We start from the raw sequence: 20,415 nt of genomic DNA on the forward strand, positions 1-20,415 counted from the left end.
TAAACAACCAACTGGATGATTAAAACACTTGTTTGTTACATTTCGAATTATAGTTCATAATTCAGCTTTTTTTCTTTGTTTTGGACGCGTTTCCTATTCAAAGAACTGATTGTGAGTCAATAGGTCTTGTCTTGCATTCACGATCAACGAGTTAAAGGTCTAGCTTGTTAATCAACTATCCTTGTTTATACAACGAGTTTTTAAACTCGTATCATTAGTGGTATCAGAGCTGCTGTTCGTGTGATCCGCCCAAAAAAAAAAAAAAAGAGAAAAAAAAAGAGCTGCTGTTCGTAATTCTTACAAACTGAAATATGGATTTTGATGATCCTGACTTTCTACAACATCTCCAAGAAGCCTTGAAGAACGTTAGAGATGGGGGGTATCGTAGGCCTCCTAGGCGTGACCTACGGGCTATGGATGAATTCAAGGTCACCGAACTTCCTAAATTTGTTGGTGGAACAGATCCGAAAGCCTATTTGGAGTGGGAGCGCAAAATAGAGAGAATGTTCGATTTCAAGGACATTGATGATGAGAAGCGTTGCAATTATGCCATGTTGAAGCTAGGACGAGGGGCTTCATTGTGGTTCGAGGGACTGAAATCCAAGAGAATACGTGAAGGGAAGGAGAAAATTCCCTCTTGGGAGTCTTTGAAACGTAAGCTACGTAAAAGGTATGTGCCAACAACTCATAGAATAACAACTTATCGTAAAATTGCCGAATTGAGGCAAGGACAAATGAGTGTGGCTGAATATATTGATGAGTTTGAAAAGTTGTCCTTAATGGGAGAAATTGAGGAAATTGAGGAACAAAAACAGTCCAGATTTTTAAGGGGTCTAAATTATAATATTGCCAATACCGTAGACCTTTATCCATATTCTGATTTTGACACTCTTTGTGGACTTTGTTTAAAATTGGAAAATCAAGGGAAGGCAAAATATGGGGGAGGGTCTAGTATGGATGGTAAATCCAAGTCTTGTGCTAAATCCGAACCTAGCTTGAAACCAAACACATCACCTAGTACCGTAGGTTCAAGTAATTCTACGGCTGCCCCTAAACTATCTAACCCAACCAAAGAAACAAGTCTGTCCAAGGTGCGTTGTTTTAAGTGTCAAGGGTTTGGGCATTATCAAAATGCGTGTCCAAATAAACGAGTAGTGACCTTGAGAGAAGCTGTTGAATGTCGTGAGGAGTTGTTGGAAGAGGAAAAGAGGTTGGGGGACGTATTTGTGTTTGATGAGAGTGGTGATGAGGAGGAAGAGGAAGGGTATGAGGCTCCAATTTATGACACAAATCTGGTTCTTAGAGCGCTACAAACTCAAATTTCACCTACTGATCTAGACCAACGAGATCAGTTATTTCATACTAAATGTCTAGTGAAAGATAAGTGGTGTAGTGTAATTGTTGATGGGGGGAGTTGTACCAATGCTGCTTCTAGTGAAATGGTGTCAAAATTAGGCTTAATCACTACTGCCCATCCTAGGCCATACGCACTCCATTGGCTTGATGATGGTAATAGTGTAAAAGTGTCGAAGCAAGTAAGGGTTGGTTTGACTATGGGTTCTTATGTGGATGAAGTTCTTTGTGATGTTATTCCTATGGATGCTTGTCATATTTTGTTGGGTCGTCCTTGGCAGTTTGATAGGGACGTGATTCATAAAGGGAGAAGCAATGAGTATGAATTGAGAGACAAAGGCAAGAAAATTGTGCTAAAGCTTATGTCATCTCAAGCGGTTCGATCCATGAGTGTGAAACAAAAGAAAAAGCCGAATCTCACCATGTTGGCTAGTGAACGAGAAATTGAGCAAGCTCTTGATCATGGAGAGTTGGTGTATTTGCTCGTGGCTAAGGAGAGTCCAATTGAAGGCCAAAATTGGAAAGAAGGCAGTCCCATTGACGAATTGCTGTTTGAGTTCAAGGATGTATTTCCGGATGAATTACCACCAGGTTTGCCCCCTATTCGTGGTATTGAACATCAAATTGATCTTATTCCAGGAACTTCTTTGCCTAATAAGGCTGTCTATCGTTGCAATCCGGAGGAAACAAAGGAATTACAAAAGCAAATTGATGAACTTGTGAATCGAGGCTATGTTAGAGAAAGCTTGAGTCCATGTGTTGTTCCGGTGTTGCTTGTGCCTAAGAAAGATGGAACATGGAGAATGTGTGTTGATAGTAGGGCTGTGAATAACATTACCATCAAGTATCGTTTTCCAATTCCGAGACTTGATGATATGTTAGATGAGCTCCATGGTTCGAAGTTGTTCTCAAAAATTGATTTGCGAAGTGGTTATCATCAGATTCGGATGCGTGAAGGAGATGAGTGGAAAACGGCTTTCAAGACAAAACATGGTTTGTATGAGTGGACCGTCATGCCATTTGGTCTCACTAATGCTCCTAGTATGTTTATGAGGCTAATGAACGAAGTGCTTAAATCATTTTTGGGCAGATTCGTTGTGGTATATCTTGATGACATCTTGGTGTATAGTAGGAACGAAGAGGAGCATCTGATTCATTTGAGGGATGTTTTTGAAACACTTAGAGCTCAAAGACTCTATGGGAAGCTAGAGAAGTGTTCATTCCTTGTTGACAATGTTGTATTCTTGGGCTATGTGGTTTCGAAAGATGGAGTGTCCGTGGATCAGTCCAAGATCGAGGCTATCAAATCGTGGCCTAATCCTAAAACTATAAGTGAGGTGCGTTCATTTCATGGTCTTGCTTCATTTTATAGACGTTTCATTCGTGATTTCAGTACTATTACTAGTCTTATCACTAGTTGCTTGAAGAAAGGTGCTTTTGTATGGGGAGAGGACGCTCAAAAGGCGTTTGATGTGATTAAAGAGCGTTTGTGTGCTGCTCCTATTTTGGCGCTGCCAGATTTCTTTCAATCTTTTGAGGTCGAGTGTGATGCTAGTGGAGTGGGGATTGGTGCTGTTTTGATCCAAGGTAAGCGTCTCATAGCTTATTTTTCGGAAAAGTTAGGGGGTGCTCGTTTGAATTATTGCACTTATGATCAAGAGTTCTATGCCATTGTTAGAGCTTTGGATCATTGGAGTCATTATTTGCGTTCTAGCCACTTTGTTTTGCATTCTGATCATGAATCTTTGAGGTATATTAATGGGCAACAAAAATTGAGCCCAAGGCATGCTAAATGGGTTGAGTTCTTGCAATCCTTTCATTTTTCTTCGAAATACAAAGATGGTAAAAGCAATGTGGTGGCTAATGCATTATCACGACGGTACACTTTGCTTGCTACACTTGATGTTCGTTTGTTGGGGTTTGAAACCTTAAAAGATTATTATCATGATGATGGTGATTTTGGAGTTGCATTCGAGAAATGTGCAGTTGGTGCTTATGGGGAGTACATGTTGCAAGATGGGTTTCTTTTCAAAGGTAATCGCCTTTGTATTCCTAAGCATTCAATTCGTGAGTTACTAGTGCGTGAGGCTCATGGTGGAGGATTGGCTGGTCACTTTGGCATAGCCAAGACCTTGGAAATCTTGAGAGAACATTTCTTTTGGCCTAAAATGTTAGGTGATGTAACGAACATTGTGAATAAATGTGTGACTTGTCATATGGCCAAGAGTTCTTTCAAACCCGGTTTATACTCACCTTTGCCGGTTCCAGTTCGCCCTTGGGAAGATGTATCCATGGATTTTATAGTGGCTTTACCTCGTACTCAAAGAGGTAAGGATGCTATTATGGTCGTGGTGGATAGATTTTCAAAAATGGCTCACTTCGTTGCTTGTCACAAAACGGATGATGCTTGTAATGTGGCTGATTTGTATTATAAGGAGATTGTTCGTTTGCATGGAATTCCAAAGACTATTGTTTCTGATCGAGATTCCAAGTTCTTGAGTTACTTTTGGAATACATTGTGGAGAAAGGTGGGAACCAAGTTGTTGTTTAGCACTTCACATCACCCTCAAACTGATGGGCAAACAGAGGTGATAAATCGAACCTTGGGAACGCTATTGAGAGGGTTGGTAAGTAAAACGCAAAAGGATTGCGATGTCAAGCTTGCTCACGCTGAATTTGCTTATAATCGGTCTCCTACTTATGCTACTGGTCATTCTCCATTTGAGGTAGTATATGGGATTAATCCATACTTGCCCTTGGATTTAATTCCATTACCAAAAGATGAGTTGGTTCACAAGGATGCCGATGCTAAGTTAAAGTCTATGATGAAACTGCACCAACAAGTTCGTGAGCGAATTGAAGCTATTAATGCCTCTTATAAACAGAAATCAAATAAGAATCGCAAACCGAGATTGTTTGAAGAAGGTGATTTGGTTTGGGTTCATTTAAGGAAACAGCGTTTTCCAAGCAAACGCAAGAACAAGCTTATGCCTAGGGCTGAAGGTCCTTACAAGGTGGTTGCACGTGTGAATGATAATGCTTACAAGATTGAGCTTCCGGGAGACTATGGTGTCCATGCTACTTTCAATGTAGGTGATCTTTCACCTTATCTTGATGATGATGGCCTTGCTGAATTGAGGTCAATTCCTTTTAAAGGGGTAGGGGATGATACGGTTATGGATGAAAGTGATAGTCTTATGCTAGCAATTGGAACCAAAACTGATTTGGGTTCAATGGCTCATTTTGTGTGCATGGTGACTTGGATTGAGTGAGCTCGTTATATGGTCCTTATTATCAAGGTGGTACGTTAATCAAACTGGTCCGTTTAATCACATTGGTCCGCTTGTTTAAACAGATTGTACGCACTTATTATTTTTAATTGCTTTGGTTAAAGTCGGTTTAATAAAGGGATATTTGTTTAAATCCCCAATTTAAATTCAGTCATTACTTAGCTTTGATTATTGCTGTTTGTAAGGAGAGTTTTAAGCCTTTGTAACCTCCAATTTAGTGACTGAATTAGGTGGCTTTAGAGCTTGTAACTGCCAGTTTTAAAGGCTCTTAAATGGCTCTTAATTAGCCGTTTAAAGCTCTTGTAGCTGTTGGTTTTTGGCTATTTATAGTCAGCTTCTTGATTGGAATAAACAACCAACTGGATGATTAAAACACTTGTTTGTTACATTTCGAATTATAGTTTAAAATTCAGCTTTTTTTCTTTATTTTGGACGCGTTTCCTATTCAAAGAACTGATTGTGAGTCAATAGGTCTTGTCTTGCATTCACGATCAACGAGTTAAAGGTCTAGCTTGTTAATCAACTATCCTTGTTTATACAACGAGTTTTTAAACTCGTATCATTAGTGGTATCAGAGCTGCTGTTCGTGTGATCCGCCCAAAAAAAAAAAAAGAGAAAAAAAAAGAGCTGCTGTTCGTAATTCTTACAAACTGAAATATGGATTTTGATGATCCTGACTTTCTATAACATCTCCAAGAAGCCTTGAAGAACGTTAGAGATGGGGGGTATCGTAGGCCTCCTAGGCGTGATCTACGGGCTATGGATGAATTCAAGGTCACCGAACTTCCTAAATTTGTTGGTGGAACAGATCCGAAAGCCTATTTGGAGTGGGAGCGCAAAATAGAGAGAATGTTCGATTTCAAGGACATTGATGATGAGAAGCGTTGCAAATATGCCATATTGAAGCTAGGACGAGGGGCTTCATTGTGGTTCGAGGGACTGAAATCCAAGAGAATACGTGAAGGGAAGGAGAAAATTACCTCTTGGGAGTCTTTGAAACGTAAGCTACGTAAAAGGTATGTGCCAACAACTCATAGAATAACAACTTATCGTAAAATTGCCGAATTGAGGTAAGGAAAAATGAGTGTGGCTGAATATATTGATGAGTTTGAAAAGTTATCCTTAATGGGAGAAATTGAGGAAATTGAGGAACAAAAACAGTCCAGATTTTTAAGGGGTCTAAATTATAATATTGCCAATACCGTAGACCTTTATCCATATTCTGATTTTGACACTCTTTGTGGACTTTGTTTAAAATTGGAAAATCAAGGGAAGGCAAAATATGGGGGAGGGTCTAGTATGGATGGTAAATCCAAGTCTTGGGCTAAATCCGAACCTAGCTTGAAACCAAACACATCACCTAGTACCGTAGGTTCAAGTAATTCTACGGCTGCCCCTAAACTATCTAACCCAACCAAAGAAACAAGTCTGTCCAAGGTGCGTTGTTTTAAGTGTCAAGGGTTTGGGCATTATCAAAATGCGTGTCCAAATAAACGAGTAGTGACCTTGAGAGAAGCTGTTGAATGTCGTGAGGAGTTGTAGGAATAGGAAAAGAGGTTGGGGGACGTATTTGTGTTTGATGAGAGTGGTGATGAGGAGGAAGAGGAAGGGTATGAGGCTCCAATTTATGACACAAATCTGGTTCTTAGAGCGCTACGAACTCAAATTTCACCTACTGATCTAGACCAACGAGATCAGTTATTTCATACTAAATGTCTAGTGAAAGATAAGTGGTGTAGTGTAATTGTTGATGGGGGGAGTTGTACCAATGCTGCTTCTAGTGAAATGGTGTCAAAATTAGGCTTAATCACTACTGCCCATCCTAGGCCATACGCACTCCATTGGCTTGATGATGGTAATAGTGTAAAAGTGTCGAAGCAAGTAAGGGTTGGTTTGACTATGGGTTCGTATGTGGATGAAGTTCTTTGTGATGTTATTCCTATGGATGCTTGTCATATTTTGTTGGGTCGTTCTTGGCAGTTTGATAGGGACGTGATTCATAAAGGGAGAAGCAATGAGTATGAATTGAGAGACAAAGGCAAGAAAATTGTGCTAAAGCCTATGTCATCTCAAGCGGTTCGATCCATGAGTGTGAAACAAAAGAAAAAGCCGAATCTCACCATGTTGGCTAGTGAACGAGAAATTGAGCAAGCTCTTGATCATGGAGAGTTGGTGTATTTGCTCGTGGCTAAGGAGAGTCCAATTGAAGGCCAAAATTGGAAAGAAGGCAGTCTCATTGCCAAATTGCTGTTTGAGTTCAACGATGTATTTCCGGATGAATTACCACCAGGTTTGCCCCCTATTCGTGGTATTGAACATCAAATTGATCTTATTCCAGGAACTTCTTTGCCTAATAAGGCTGCCTATCGTTGCAATCCGGAGGAAACAAAGGAATTACAAAAGCAAATTGATGAACTTGTGAATCGAGGCTATGTTAGAGAAAGCTTGAGTCCATGTGCTGTTCCGGTGTTGCTTGTGCCTAAGAAAGATGGAACATGGAGAATGTGTGTTGATAGTAGGGCTGTGAATAACATTACCATCAAGTATCGTTTTCCAATTCCGAGACTTGATGATATGTTAGATGAGCTCCATGGTTCGAAGTTGTTCTCAAAAATTGATTTGCGAAGTGGTTATCATCAGATTCGGATGCGTGAAGGAGATGAGTGGAAAACGGCTTTCAAGACAAAACATGGTTTGTATGAGTGGACCGTCATGCCATTTGGTCTCACTAATGCTCCTAGTACGTTTATGAGGCTAATGAACGAAGTGCTTAAATCATTTTTGGGCAGATTCGTTGTGGTATATCTTGATGACATCTTGGTGTATAGTAGGAACGAAGAGGAGCATCTGATTCATTTGAGGGATGTTTTTGAAACACTTAGAGCTCAAAGACTCTATGGGAAGCTAGAGAAGTGTTCATTCCTTGTTGACAATGTTGTATTCTTGGGCTATGTGGTTTCGAAAGATGGAGTGTCCGTGGATCAGTCCAAGATCGAGGCTATCAAATCGTGGCCTAATCCTAAAACTATAAGTGAGGTGCGTTCATTTCATGGTCTTGCTTCATTTTATAGACGTTTCATTCGTGATTTCAGTACTATTACTAGTCCTATCACTAGTTGCTTGAAGAAAGGTGCTTTTGTATGGGGAGAGGACGCTCAAAAGGCGTTTGATGTGATTAAAGAGCGTTTGTGTGCTGCTCCTATTTTGGCGCTGCCAGATTTCTTTCAACCTTTTGAGGTCGAGTGTGATGCTAGTGGAGTGGGGATTGGTGCTGTTTTGATCCAAGGTAAGCGTCCCATAGCTTATTTTTCGGAAAAGTTAGGGGGTGCTCGTTTGAATAATTGCACTTATGATCAAGAGTTCTATGCCATTGTTAGAGCTTTGGATCATTGGAGTCATTATTTGCGTTCTAGCCACTTTGTTTTGCATTCTGATCATAAATCTTTGAAGTATATTAATGGGCAACAAAAATTGAGCCCAAGGCATGCTAAATGGGTTAAGTTCTTGCAATCCTTTCATTTTTCTTCGAAATACAAAGATGGTAAAAGCAATGTGGTGGCTGATGCATTATCACGAAGGTACACTTTGCTTGCTACACTTGATGTTCGTTTGTTGGGGTTTGAAACCTTAAAAGATTAGTATCATGATGATGGTGATTTTGGAGTTGCATTCGAGAAATGTGCAGTTGGTGCTTATGGGGAGTACATGTTGCAAGATGGGTTTCTTTTCAAAGGTAATCGCCTTTGTATTCCTAAGCATTCAATTCGTGAGTTACTAGTGCGTGAGGCTCATGGTGGAGGATTGGCTGGTCACTTTGGCATAGCCAAGACCTTGGAAATCTTGAGAGAACATTTCTTTTGGCCTAAAATGTTAGGTGATGTAACGAACATTGTGAATAAATGTGTGACTTGTCATATGGCCAAGAGTTCTTTCAAACCCGGTTTATACTCACCTTTGCCGGTTCCAGTTCGCCCTTGGGAAGATGTATCCATGGATTTTATAGTGGCTTTACCTCGTACTCAAAGAGGTAAGGATGCTATTATGGTCGTGGTGGATAGATTTTCAAAAATGGCTCACTTCGTTGCTTGTCACAAAACGGATGATGCTTGTAATGTGGCTGATTTGTATTATAAGGAGATTGTTCGTTTGCATGGAATTCCAAAGACTATTGTTTCTGATCGAGATTCCAAGTTCTTGAGTTACTTTTGGAATACATTGTGGAGAAAGGTGGGAACCAAGTTGTTGTTTAGCACTTCACATCACCCTCAAACTGATGGGCAAACAGAGGTGATAAATCGAACCTTGGGAACGCTATTGAGAGGGTTGGTAAGTAAAACGCAAAAGGATTGCGATGTCAAGCTTGCTCACGCTGAATTTGCTTATAATCGGTCTCCTACTTATGCTACTGGTCATTCTCCATTTGAGGTAGTATATGGGATTAATCCATACTTGCCCTTGGATTTAATTCCATTACCAAAAGATGAGTTGGTTCACAAGGATGCCGATGCTAAGTTAAAGTCTATGATGAAACTGCACCAACAAGTTCGTGAGCGAATTGAAGCTATTAATGCCTCTTATAAACAGAAATCAAATAAGAATCGCAAACCGAGATTGTTTGAAGAAGGTGATTTGGTTTGGGTTCATTTAAGGAAACAGCGTTTTCCAAGCAAACGCAAGAACAAGCTTATGCCTAGGGCTGAAGGTCCTTACAAGGTGGTTGCACGTGTGAATGATAATGCTTACAAGATTGAGCTTCCGGGAGACTATGGTGTCCATGCTACTTTCAATGTAGGTGATCTTTCACCTTATCTTGATGATGATGGCCTTGCTGAATTGAGGTCAATTCCTTTTAAAGGGGTAGGGGATGATACGGTTATGGATGAAAGTGATAGTCTTATGCTAGCAATTGGAACCAAAACTGATTTGGGTTCAATGGCTCATTTTGTGTGCATGGTGACTTGGATTGAGTGAGCTCGTTATATGGTCCTTATTATCAAGGTGGTACGTTAATCAAACTGGTCCGTTTAATCACATTGGTCCGCTTGTTTAAACAGATTGTACGCACTTATTATTTTTAATTGCTTTGGTTAAAGTCGGTTTAATAAAGGGATATTTGTTTAAATCCCCAATTTAAATTCAGTCATTACTTAGCTTTGATTATTGCTGTTTGTAAGGAGAGTTTTAAGCCTTTGTAACCTCCAATTTAGTGACTGAATTAGGTGGCTTTAGAGCTTGTAACTGCCAGTTTTAAAGGCTCTTAAATGGCTCTTAATTAGCCGTTTAAAGCTCTTGTAGCTGTTGGTTTTTGGCTATTTATAGTCAGCTTCTTGATTGGAATAAACAACCAACTGGATGATTAAAACACTTGTTTGTTACATTTCGAATTATAGTTTAAAATTCAGCTTTTTTTCTTTATTTTGGACGCGTTTCCTATTCAAAGAACTGATTGTGAGTCAATAGGTCTTGTCTTGCATTCACGATCAACGAGTTAAAGGTCTAGCTTGTTAATCAACTATCCTTGTTTATACAACGAGTTTTTAAACTCGTATCATTAGTGGTATCAGAGCTGCTGTTCGTGTGATCCGCCCAAAAAAAAAAAAAAGAGAAAAAAAAAGAGCTGCTGTTCGTAATTCTTACAAACTGAAATATGGATTTTGATGATCCTGACTTTCTATAACATCTCCAAGAAGCCTTGAAGAACGTTAGAGATGGGGGGTATCGTAGGCCTCCTAGGCGTGATCTACGGGCTATGGATGAATTCAAGGTCACCGAACTTCCTAAATTTGTTGGTGGAACAGATCCGAAAGCCTATTTGGAGTGGGAGCGCAAAATAGAGAGAATGTTCGATTTCAAGGACATTGATGATGAGAAGCGTTGCAAATATGCCATATTGAAGCTAGGACGAGGGGCTTCATTGTGGTTCGAGGGACTGAAATCCAAGAGAATACGTGAAGGGAAGGAGAAAATTACCTCTTGGGAGTCTTTGAAACGTAAGCTACGTAAAAGGTATGTGCCAACAACTCATAGAATAACAACTTATCGTAAAATTGCCGAATTGAGGTAAGGAAAAATGAGTGTGGCTGAATATATTGATGAGTTTGAAAAGTTATCCTTAATGGGAGAAATTGAGGAAATTGAGGAACAAAAACAGTCCAGATTTTTAAGGGGTCTAAATTATAATATTGCCAATACCGTAGACCTTTATCCATATTCTGATTTTGACACTCTTTGTGGACTTTGTTTAAAATTGGAAAATCAAGGGAAGGAAAAATATGGGGGAGGGTCTAGTATGGATGGTAAATCCAAGTCTTGGGCTAAATCCGAACCTAGCTTGAAACCAAACACATCACCTAGTACCGTAGGTTCAAGTAATTCTACGGCTGCCCCTAAACTATCTAACCCAACCAAAGAAACAAGTCTGTCCAAGGTGCGTTGTTTTAAGTGTCAAGGGTTTGGGCATTATCAAAATGCGTGTCCAAATAAACGAGTAGTGACCTTGAGAGAAGCTGTTGAATGTCGTGAGGAGTTGTTGGAAGAGGAAAAGAGGTTGGGGGACGTATTTGTGTTTGATGAGAGTGGTGATGAGGAGGAAGAGGAAGGGTATGAGGCTCCAATTTATGACACAAATCTGGTTCTTAGAGCGCTACAAACTCAAATTTCACCTACTGATCTAGACCAACGAGATCAGTTATTTCATACTAAATGTCTAGTGAAAGATAAGTGGTGTAGTGTAATTGTTGATGGGGGGAGTTGTACCAATGCTGCTTCTAGTGAAATGGTGTCAAAATTAGGCTTAATCACTACTGCCCATCCTAGGCCATACGCACTCCATTGGCTTGATGATGGTAATAGTGTAAAAGTGTCGAAGCAAGTAAGGGTTGGTTTGACTATGGGTTCGTATGTGGATGAAGTTCTTTGTGATGTTATTCCTATGGATGCTTGTCATATTTTGTTGGGTCGTTCTTGGCAGTTTGATAGGGACGTGATTCATAAAGGGAGAAGCAATGAGTATGAATTGAGAGACAAAGGCAAGAAAATTGTGCTAAAGCCTATGTCATCTCAAGCGGTTCGATCCATGAGTGTGAAACAAAAGAAAAAGCCGAATCTCACCATGTTGGCTAGTGAACGAGAAATTGAGCAAGCTCTTGATCATGGAGAGTTGGTGTATTTGCTCGTGGCTAAGGAGAGTCCAATTGAAGGCCAAAATTGGAAAGAAGGCAGTCCCATTGCCAAATTGCTGTTTGAGTTCAACGATGTATTTCCGGATGAATTACCACCAGGTTTGCCCCCTATTCGTGGTATTGAACATCAAATTGATCTTATTCCAGGAACTTCTTTGCCTAATAAGGCTGCCTATCGTTGCAATCCGGAGGAAACAAAGGAATTACAAAAGCAAATTGATGAACTTGTGAATCGAGGCTATGTTAGAGAAAGCTTGAGTCCATGTGCTGTTCCGGTGTTGCTTGTGCCTAAGAAAGATGGAACATGGAGAATGTGTGTTGATAGTAGGGCTGTGAATAACATTACCATCAAGTATCGTTTTCCAATTCCGAGACTTGATGATATGTTAGATGAGCTCCATGGTTCGAAGTTGTTCTCAAAAATTGATTTGCGAAGTGGTTATCATCAGATTCGGATGCGTGAAGGAGATGAGTGGAAAACGGCTTTCAAGACAAAACATGGTTTGTATGAGTGGACCGTCATGCCATTTGGTCTCACTAATGCTCCTAGTACGTTTATGAGGCTAATGAACGAAGTGCTTAAATCATTTTTGGGCAGATTCGTTGTGGTATATCTTGATGACATCTTGGTGTATAGTAGGAACGAAGAGGAGCATCTGATTCATTTGAGGGATGTTTTTGAAACACTTAGAGCTCAAAGACTCTATGGGAAGCTAGAGAAGTGTTCATTCCTTGTTGACAATGTTGTATTCTTGGGCTATGTGGTTTCGAAAGATGGAGTGTCCGTGGATCAGTCCAAGATCGAGGCTATCAAATCGTGGCCTAATCCTAAAACTATAAGTGAGGTGCGTTCATTTCATGGTCTTGCTTCATTTTATAGACGTTTCATTCGTGATTTCAGTACTATTACTAGTCCTATCACTAGTTGCTTGAAGAAAGGTGCTTTTGTATGGGGAGAGGACGCTCAAAAGGCGTTTGATGTGATTAAAGAGCGTTTGTGTGCTGCTCCTATTTTGGCGCTGCCAGATTTCTTTCAACCTTTTGAGGTCGAGTGTGATGCTAGTGGAGTGGGGATTGGTGCTGTTTTGATCCAAGGTAAGCGTCCCATAGCTTATTTTTCGGAAAAGTTAGGGGGTGCTCGTTTGAATAATTGCACTTATGATCAAGAGTTCTATGCCATTGTTAGAGCTTTGGATCATTGGAGTCATTATTTGCGTTCTAGCCACTTTGTTTTGCATTCTGATCATAAATCTTTGAAGTATATTAATGGGCAACAAAAATTGAGCCCAAGGCATGCTAAATGGGTTAAGTTCTTGCAATCCTTTCATTTTTCTTCGAAATACAAAGATGGTAAAAGCAATGTGGTGGCTGATGCATTATCACGAAGGTACACTTTGCTTGCTACACTTGATGTTCGTTTGTTGGGGTTTGAAACCTTAAAAGATTAGTATCATGATGATGGTGATTTTGGAGTTGCATTCGAGAAATGTGCAGTTGGTGCTTATGGGGAGTACATGTTGCAAGATGGGTTTCTTTTCAAAGGTAATCGCCTTTGTATTCCTAAGCATTCAATTCGTGAGTTACTAGTGCGTGAGGCTCATGGTGGAGGATTGGCTGGTCACTTTGGCATAGCCAAGACCTTGGAAATCTTGAGAGAACATTTCTTTTGGCCTAAAATGTTAGGTGATGTAACGAACATTGTGAATAAATGTGTGACTTGTCATATGGCCAAGAGTTCTTTCAAACCCGGTTTATACTCACCTTTGCCGGTTCCAGTTCGCCCTTGGGAAGATGTATCCATGGATTTTATAGTGGCTTTACCTCGTACTCAAAGAGGTAAGGATGCTATTATGGTCGTGGTGGATAGATTTTCAAAAATGGCTCACTTCGTTGCTTGTCACAAAACGGATGATGCTTGTAATGTGGCTGATTTGTATTATAAGGAGATTGTTCGTTTGCATGGAATTCCAAAGACTATTGTTTCTGATCGAGATTCCAAGTTCTTGAGTTACTTTTGGAATACATTGTGGAGAAAGGTGGGAACCAAGTTGTTGTTTAGCACTTCACATCACCCTCAAACTGATGGGCAAACAGAGGTGATAAATCGAACCTTGGGAACGCTATTGAGAGGGTTGGTAAGTAAAACGCAAAAGGATTGCGATGTCAAGCTTGCTCACGCTGAATTTGCTTATAATCGGTCTCCTACTTATGCTACTGGTCATTCTCCATTTGAGGTAGTATATGGGATTAATCCATACTTGCCCTTGGATTTAATTCCATTACCAAAAGATGAGTTGGTTCACAAGGATGCCGATGCTAAGTTAAAGTCTATGATGAAACTGCACCAACAAGTTCGTGAGCGAATTGAAGCTATTAATGCCTCTTATAAACAGAAATCAAATAAGAATCGCAAACCGAGATTGTTTGAAGAAGGTGATTTGGTTTGGGTTCATTTAAGGAAACAGCGTTTTCCAAGCAAACGCAAGAACAAGCTTATGCCTAGGGCTGAAGGTCCTTACAAGGTGGTTGCACGTGTGAATGATAATGCTTACAAGATTGAGCTTCCGGGAGACTATGGTGTCCATGCTACTTTCAATGTAGGTGATCTTTCACCTTATCTTGATGATGATGGCCTTGCTGAATTGAGGTCAATTCCTTTTAAAGGGGTAGGGGATGATACGGTTATGGATGAAAGTGATAGTCTTATGCTAGCAATTGGAACCAAAACTGATTTGGGTTCAATGGCTCATTTTGTGTGCATGGTGACTTGGATTGAGTGAGCTCGTTATATGGTCCTTATTATCAAGGTGGTACGTTAATCAAACTGGTCCGTTTAATCACATTGGTCCGCTTGTTTAAACAGATTGTACGCACTTATTATTTTTAATTGCTTTGGTTAAAGTCGGTTTAATAAAGGGATATTTGTTTAAATCCCCAATTTAAATTCAGTCATTACTTAGCTTTGATTATTGCTGTTTGTAAGGAGAGTTTTAAGCCTTTGTAACCTCCAATTTAGTGACTGAATTAGGTGGCTTTAGAGCTTGTAACTGCCAGTTTTAAAGGCTCTTAAATGGCTCTTAATTAGCCGTTTAAAGCTCTTGTAGCTGTTGGTTTTTGGCTATTTATAGTCAGCTTCTTGATTGGAATAAACAACCAACTGGATGATTAAAACACTTGTTTGTTACATTTCGAATTATAGTTTAAAATTCAGCTTTTTTTCTTTATTTTGGACGCGTTTCCTATTCAAAGAACTGATTGTGAGTCAATAGGTCTTGTCTTGCATTCACGATCAACGAGTTAAAGGTCTAGCTTGTTAATCAACTATCCTTGTTTATACAACGAGTTTTTAAACTCGTATCATTAGTGGTATCAGAGCTGCTGTTCGTGTGATCCGCCCAAAAAAAAAAAAAAGAGAAAAAAAAAGAGCTGCTGTTCGTAATTCTTACAAACTGAAATATGGATTTTGATGATCCTGACTTTCTATAACATCTCCAAGAAGCCTTGAAGAACGTTAGAGATGGGGGGTATCGTAGGCCTCCTAGGCGTGATCTACGGGCTATGGATGAATTCAAGGTCACCGAACTTCCTAAATTTGTTGGTGGAACAGATCCGAAAGCCTATTTGGAGTGGGAGCGCAAAATAGAGAGAATGTTCGATTTCAAGGACATTGATGATGAGAAGCGTTGCAAATATGCCATATTGAAGCTAGGACGAGGGGCTTCATTGTGGTTCGAGGGACTGAAATCCAAGAGAATACGTGAAGGCAAGGAGAAAATTACCTCTTGGGAGTCTTTGAAACGTAAGCTACGTAAAAGGTATGTGCCAACAACTCATAGAATAACAACTTATCGTAAAATTGCCGAATTGAGGTAAGGAAAAATGAGTGTGGCTGAATATATTGATGAGTTTGAAAAGTTATCCTTAATGGGAGAAATTGAGGAAATTGAGGAACAAAAACAGTCCAGATTTTTAAGGGGTCTAAATTATAATATTGCCAATACCGTAGACCTTTATCCATATTCTGATTTTGACACTCTTTGTGGACTTTGTTTAAAATTGGAAAATCAAGGGAAGGCAAAATATGGGGGAGGGTCTAGTATGGATGGTAAATCCAAGTCTTGGGCTAAATCCGAACCTAGCTTGAAACCAAACACATCACCTAGTACCGTAGGTTCAAGTAATTCTACGGCTGCCCCTAAACTATCTAACCCAACCAAAGAAACAAGTCTGTCCAAGGTGCGTTGTTTTAAGTGTCAAGGGTTTGGGCATTATCAAAATGCGTGTCCAAATAAACGAGTAGTGACCTTGAGAGAAGCTGTTGAATGTCGTGAGGAGTTGTTGGAAGAGGAAAAGAGGTTGGGGGACGTATTTGTGTTTGATGAGAGTGGTGATGAGGAGGAAGAGGAAGGGTATGAGGCTCCAATTTATGACACAAATCTGGTTCTTAGAGCGCTACAAACTCAAATTTCACCTACTGATCTAGACCAACGAGATCAGTTATTTCATACTAAATGTCTAGTGAAAGATAAGTGGTGTAGTGTAATTGTTGATGGGGGGAGTTGTACCAATGCTGCTTCTAGTGAAATGGTGTCAAAATTAGGCTTAATCACTACTGCCCATCCTAGGCCATACGCACTCCATTGGCTTGATGATGGTAATAGTGTAAAAGTGTCGAAGCAAGTAAGGGTTGGTTTGACTATGGGTTCGTATGTGGATGAAGTTCTTTGTGATGTTATTCCTATGGATGCTTGTCATATTTTGTTGGGTCGTTCTTGGCAGTTTGATAGGGACGTGATTCATAAAGGGAGAAGCAATGAGTATGAATTGAGAGACAAAGGCAAGAAAATTGTGCTAAAGCCTATGTCATCTCAAGCGGTTCGATCCATGAGTGTGAAACAAAAGAAAAAGCCGAATCTCACCATGTTGGCTAGTGAACGAGAAATTGAGCAAGCTCTTGATCATGGAGAGTTGGTGTATTTGCTCGTGGCTAAGGAGAGTCCAATTGAAGGCCAAAATTGGAAAGAAGGCAGTCCCATTGCCAAATTGCTGTTTGAGTTCAACGATGTATTTCCGGATGAATTACCACCAGGTTTGCCCCCTATTCGTGGTATTGAACATCAAATTGATCTTATTCCAGGAACTTCTTTGCCTAATAAGGCTGCCTATCGTTGCAATCCGGAGGAAACAAAGGAATTACAAAAGCAAATTGATGAACTTGTGAATCGAGGCTATGTTAGAGAAAGCTTGAGTCCATGTGCTGTTCCGGTGTTGCTTGTGCCTAAGAAAGATGGAACATGGAGAATGTGTGTTGATAGTAGGGCTGTGAATAACATTACCATCAAGTATCGTTTTCCAATTCCGAGACTTGATGATATGTTAGATGAGCTCCATGGTTCGAAGTTGTTCTCAAAAATTGATTTGCGAAGTGGTTATCATCAGATTCGGATGCGTGAAGGAGATGAGTGGAAAACGGCTTTCAAGACAAAACATGGTTTGTATGAGTGGACCGTCATGCCATTTGGTCTCACTAATGCTCCTAGTACGTTTATGAGGCTAATGAACGAAGTGCTTAAATCATTTTTGGGCAGATTCGTTGTGGTATATCTTGATGACATCTTGGTGTATAGTAGGAACGAAGAGGAGCATCTGATTCATTTGAGGGATGTTTTTGAAACACTTAGAGCTCAAAGACTCTATGGGAAGCTAGAGAAGTGTTCATTCCTTGTTGACAATGTTGTATTCTTGGGCTATGTGGTTTCGAAAGATGGAGTGTCCGTGGATCAGTCCAAGATCGAGGCTATCAAATCGTGGCCTAATCCTAAAACTATAAGTGAGGTGCGTTCATTTCATGGTCTTGCTTCATTTTATAGACGTTTCATTCGTGATTTCAGTACTATTACTAGTCCTATCACTAGTTGCTTGAAGAAAGGTGCTTTTGTATGGGGAGAGGACGCTCAAAAGGCGTTTGATGTGATTAAAGAGCGTTTGTGTGCTGCTCCTATTTTGGCGCTGCCAGATTTCTTTCAACCTTTTGAGGTCGAGTGTGATGCTAGTGGAGTGGGGATTGGTGCTGTTTTGATCCAAGGTAAGCGTCCCATAGCTTATTTTTCGGAAAAGTTAGGGGGTGCTCGTTTGAATAATTGCACTTATGATCAAGAGTTCTATGCCATTGTTAGAGCTTTGGATCATTGGAGTCATTATTTGCGTTCTAGCCACTTTGTTTTGCATTCTGATCATAAATCTTTGAAGTATATTAATGGGCAACAAAAATTGAGCCCAAGGCATGCTAAATGGGTTAAGTTCTTGCAATCCTTTCATTTTTCTTCGAAATACAAAGATGGTAAAAGCAATGTGGTGGCTGATGCATTATCACGAAGGTACACTTTGCTTGCTACACTTGATGTTCGTTTGTTGGGGTTTGAAACCTTAAAAGATTAGTATCATGATGATGGTGATTTTGGAGTTGCATTCGAGAAATGTGCAGTTGGTGCTTATGGGGAGTACATGTTGCAAGATGGGTTTCTTTTCAAAGGTAATCGCCTTTGTATTCCTAAGCATTCAATTCGTGAGTTACTAGTGCGTGAGGCTCATGGTGGAGGATTGGCTGGTCACTTTGGCATAGCCAAGACCTTGGAAATCTTGAGAGAACATTTCTTTTGGCCTAAAATGTTAGGTGATGTAACGAACATTGTGAATAAATGTGTGACTTGTCATATGGCCAAGAGTTCTTTCAAACCCGGTTTATACTCACCTTTGCCGGTTCCAGTTCGCCCTTGGGAAGATGTATCCATGGATTTTATAGTGGCTTTACCTCGTACTCAAAGAGGTAAGGATGCTATTATGGTCGTGGTGGATAGATTTTCAAAAAACGGATGATGCTTGTAATGTGGCTGATTTGTATTATAAGGAGATTGTTCGTTTGCATGGAATTCCAAAGACTATTGTTTCTGATCGAGATTCCAAGTTCTTGAGTTACTTTTGGAATACATTGTGGAGAAAGGTGGGAACCAAGTTGTTGTTTAGCACTTCACATCACCCTCAAACTGATGGGCAAACAGAGGTGATAAATCGAACCTTGGGAACGCTATTGAGAGGGTTGGTAAGTAAAACGCAAAAGGATTGCGATGTCAAGCTTGCTCACGCTGAATTTGCTTATAATCGGTCTCCTACTTATGCTACTGGTCATTCTCCATTTGAGGTAGTATATGGGATTAATCCATACTTGCCCTTGGATTTAATTCCATTACCAAAAGATGAGTTGGTTCACAAGGATGCCGATGCTAAGTTAAAGTCTATGATGAAACTGCACCAACAAGTTCGTGAGCGAATTGAAGCTATTAATGCCTCTTATAAACAGAAAAATCAAATAAGAATCGCAAACCGAGGTTGTTTGAAGAAGGTGATTTGGTTTGGGTTCATTTAAGGAAAGAGCGTTTTCCAAGCAAACGCAAGAACAAGCTTATGCCTAGGGCTGAAGGTCCTTACAAGGTGGTTGCACGTGTGAATGATAATGCTTACAAGATTGAGCTTCCGGGAGACTATGGTGTCCATGCTACTTTCAATGTAGGTGATCTTTCACTTTATCTTGATGATGATGGCCTTGCTGAATTGAGGTCAATTCCTTTTAAAGGGGTAGGGGATGATACGGTTATGGATGAAAGTGATAGTCTTATGCTAGCAATTGGAACCAAAACTGATTTGGGTTCAATGGCTCATTTTGTGTGCATGGTGACTTGGATTGAGTGAGCTCGTTATATGGTCCTTATTATCAGGTGGTACGTTAATCAAACTGGTCCGTTTAATCACATTGGTCCGCTTGTTTAAACAGATTGTACGCACTTATTATTTTTAATTGCTTTGGTTAAAGTCGGTTTAATAAAGGGATATTTGTTTAAATCCCCAATTTAAATTCAGTCATTACTTAGCTTTGATTATTGCTGTTTGTAAGGAGAGTTTTAAGCCTTTGTAACCTCCAATTTAGTGACTGAATTAGGAGGCTTTAGAGCTTGTAACTGCCAGTTTTAAAGGCTCTTAAATGGCTCTTAATTAGCCGTTTAAAGCTCTTGTAGCTGTTGGTTTTTGGCTATTTATAGTCAGCTTCTTGATTGGAATAAACAACCAACTGGATGATTAAAACACTTGTTTGTTACATTTCGAATTATAGTTTAAAATTCAGCTTTTTTTCTTTATTTTGGACGCGTTTCCTATTCAAAGAACTGATTGTGAGTCAATAGGTCTTGTCTTGCATTCACGATCAACGAGTTAAAGGTCTAGCTTGTTAATCAACTATCCTTGTTTATACAACGAGTTTTTAAACTCGTATCAAGATCGACTTTGGGCAATTTTTGACGAAATTTCGACGAACCAGAAGGAAACCAAAGACTATAGAGGAGTGGTGAAGAGAGAGAAACTATCATTTCTTGCGAGGCAGAGAGAAAGTAATCGCGCAACCAAATTTGCGAGATTTGATCTCAACTGTCCGTTTTGTTTTAATCCAATGGCTATCAGAGGTTCTCATTATAAGGTAGGTTCTCACCAGAACCTTGTTTTAATCCAATGGCTATCAGAGGTTCTCATTATAAGGTAGGTTC

The sequence above is a fragment of the Spinacia oleracea genome, chromosome 1 (assembly GCF_020520425.1).
Source record: "Spinacia oleracea cultivar Varoflay chromosome 1, BTI_SOV_V1, whole genome shotgun sequence".
Taxonomy (NCBI): Eukaryota; Viridiplantae; Streptophyta; class Magnoliopsida; order Caryophyllales; family Amaranthaceae; genus Spinacia; species Spinacia oleracea.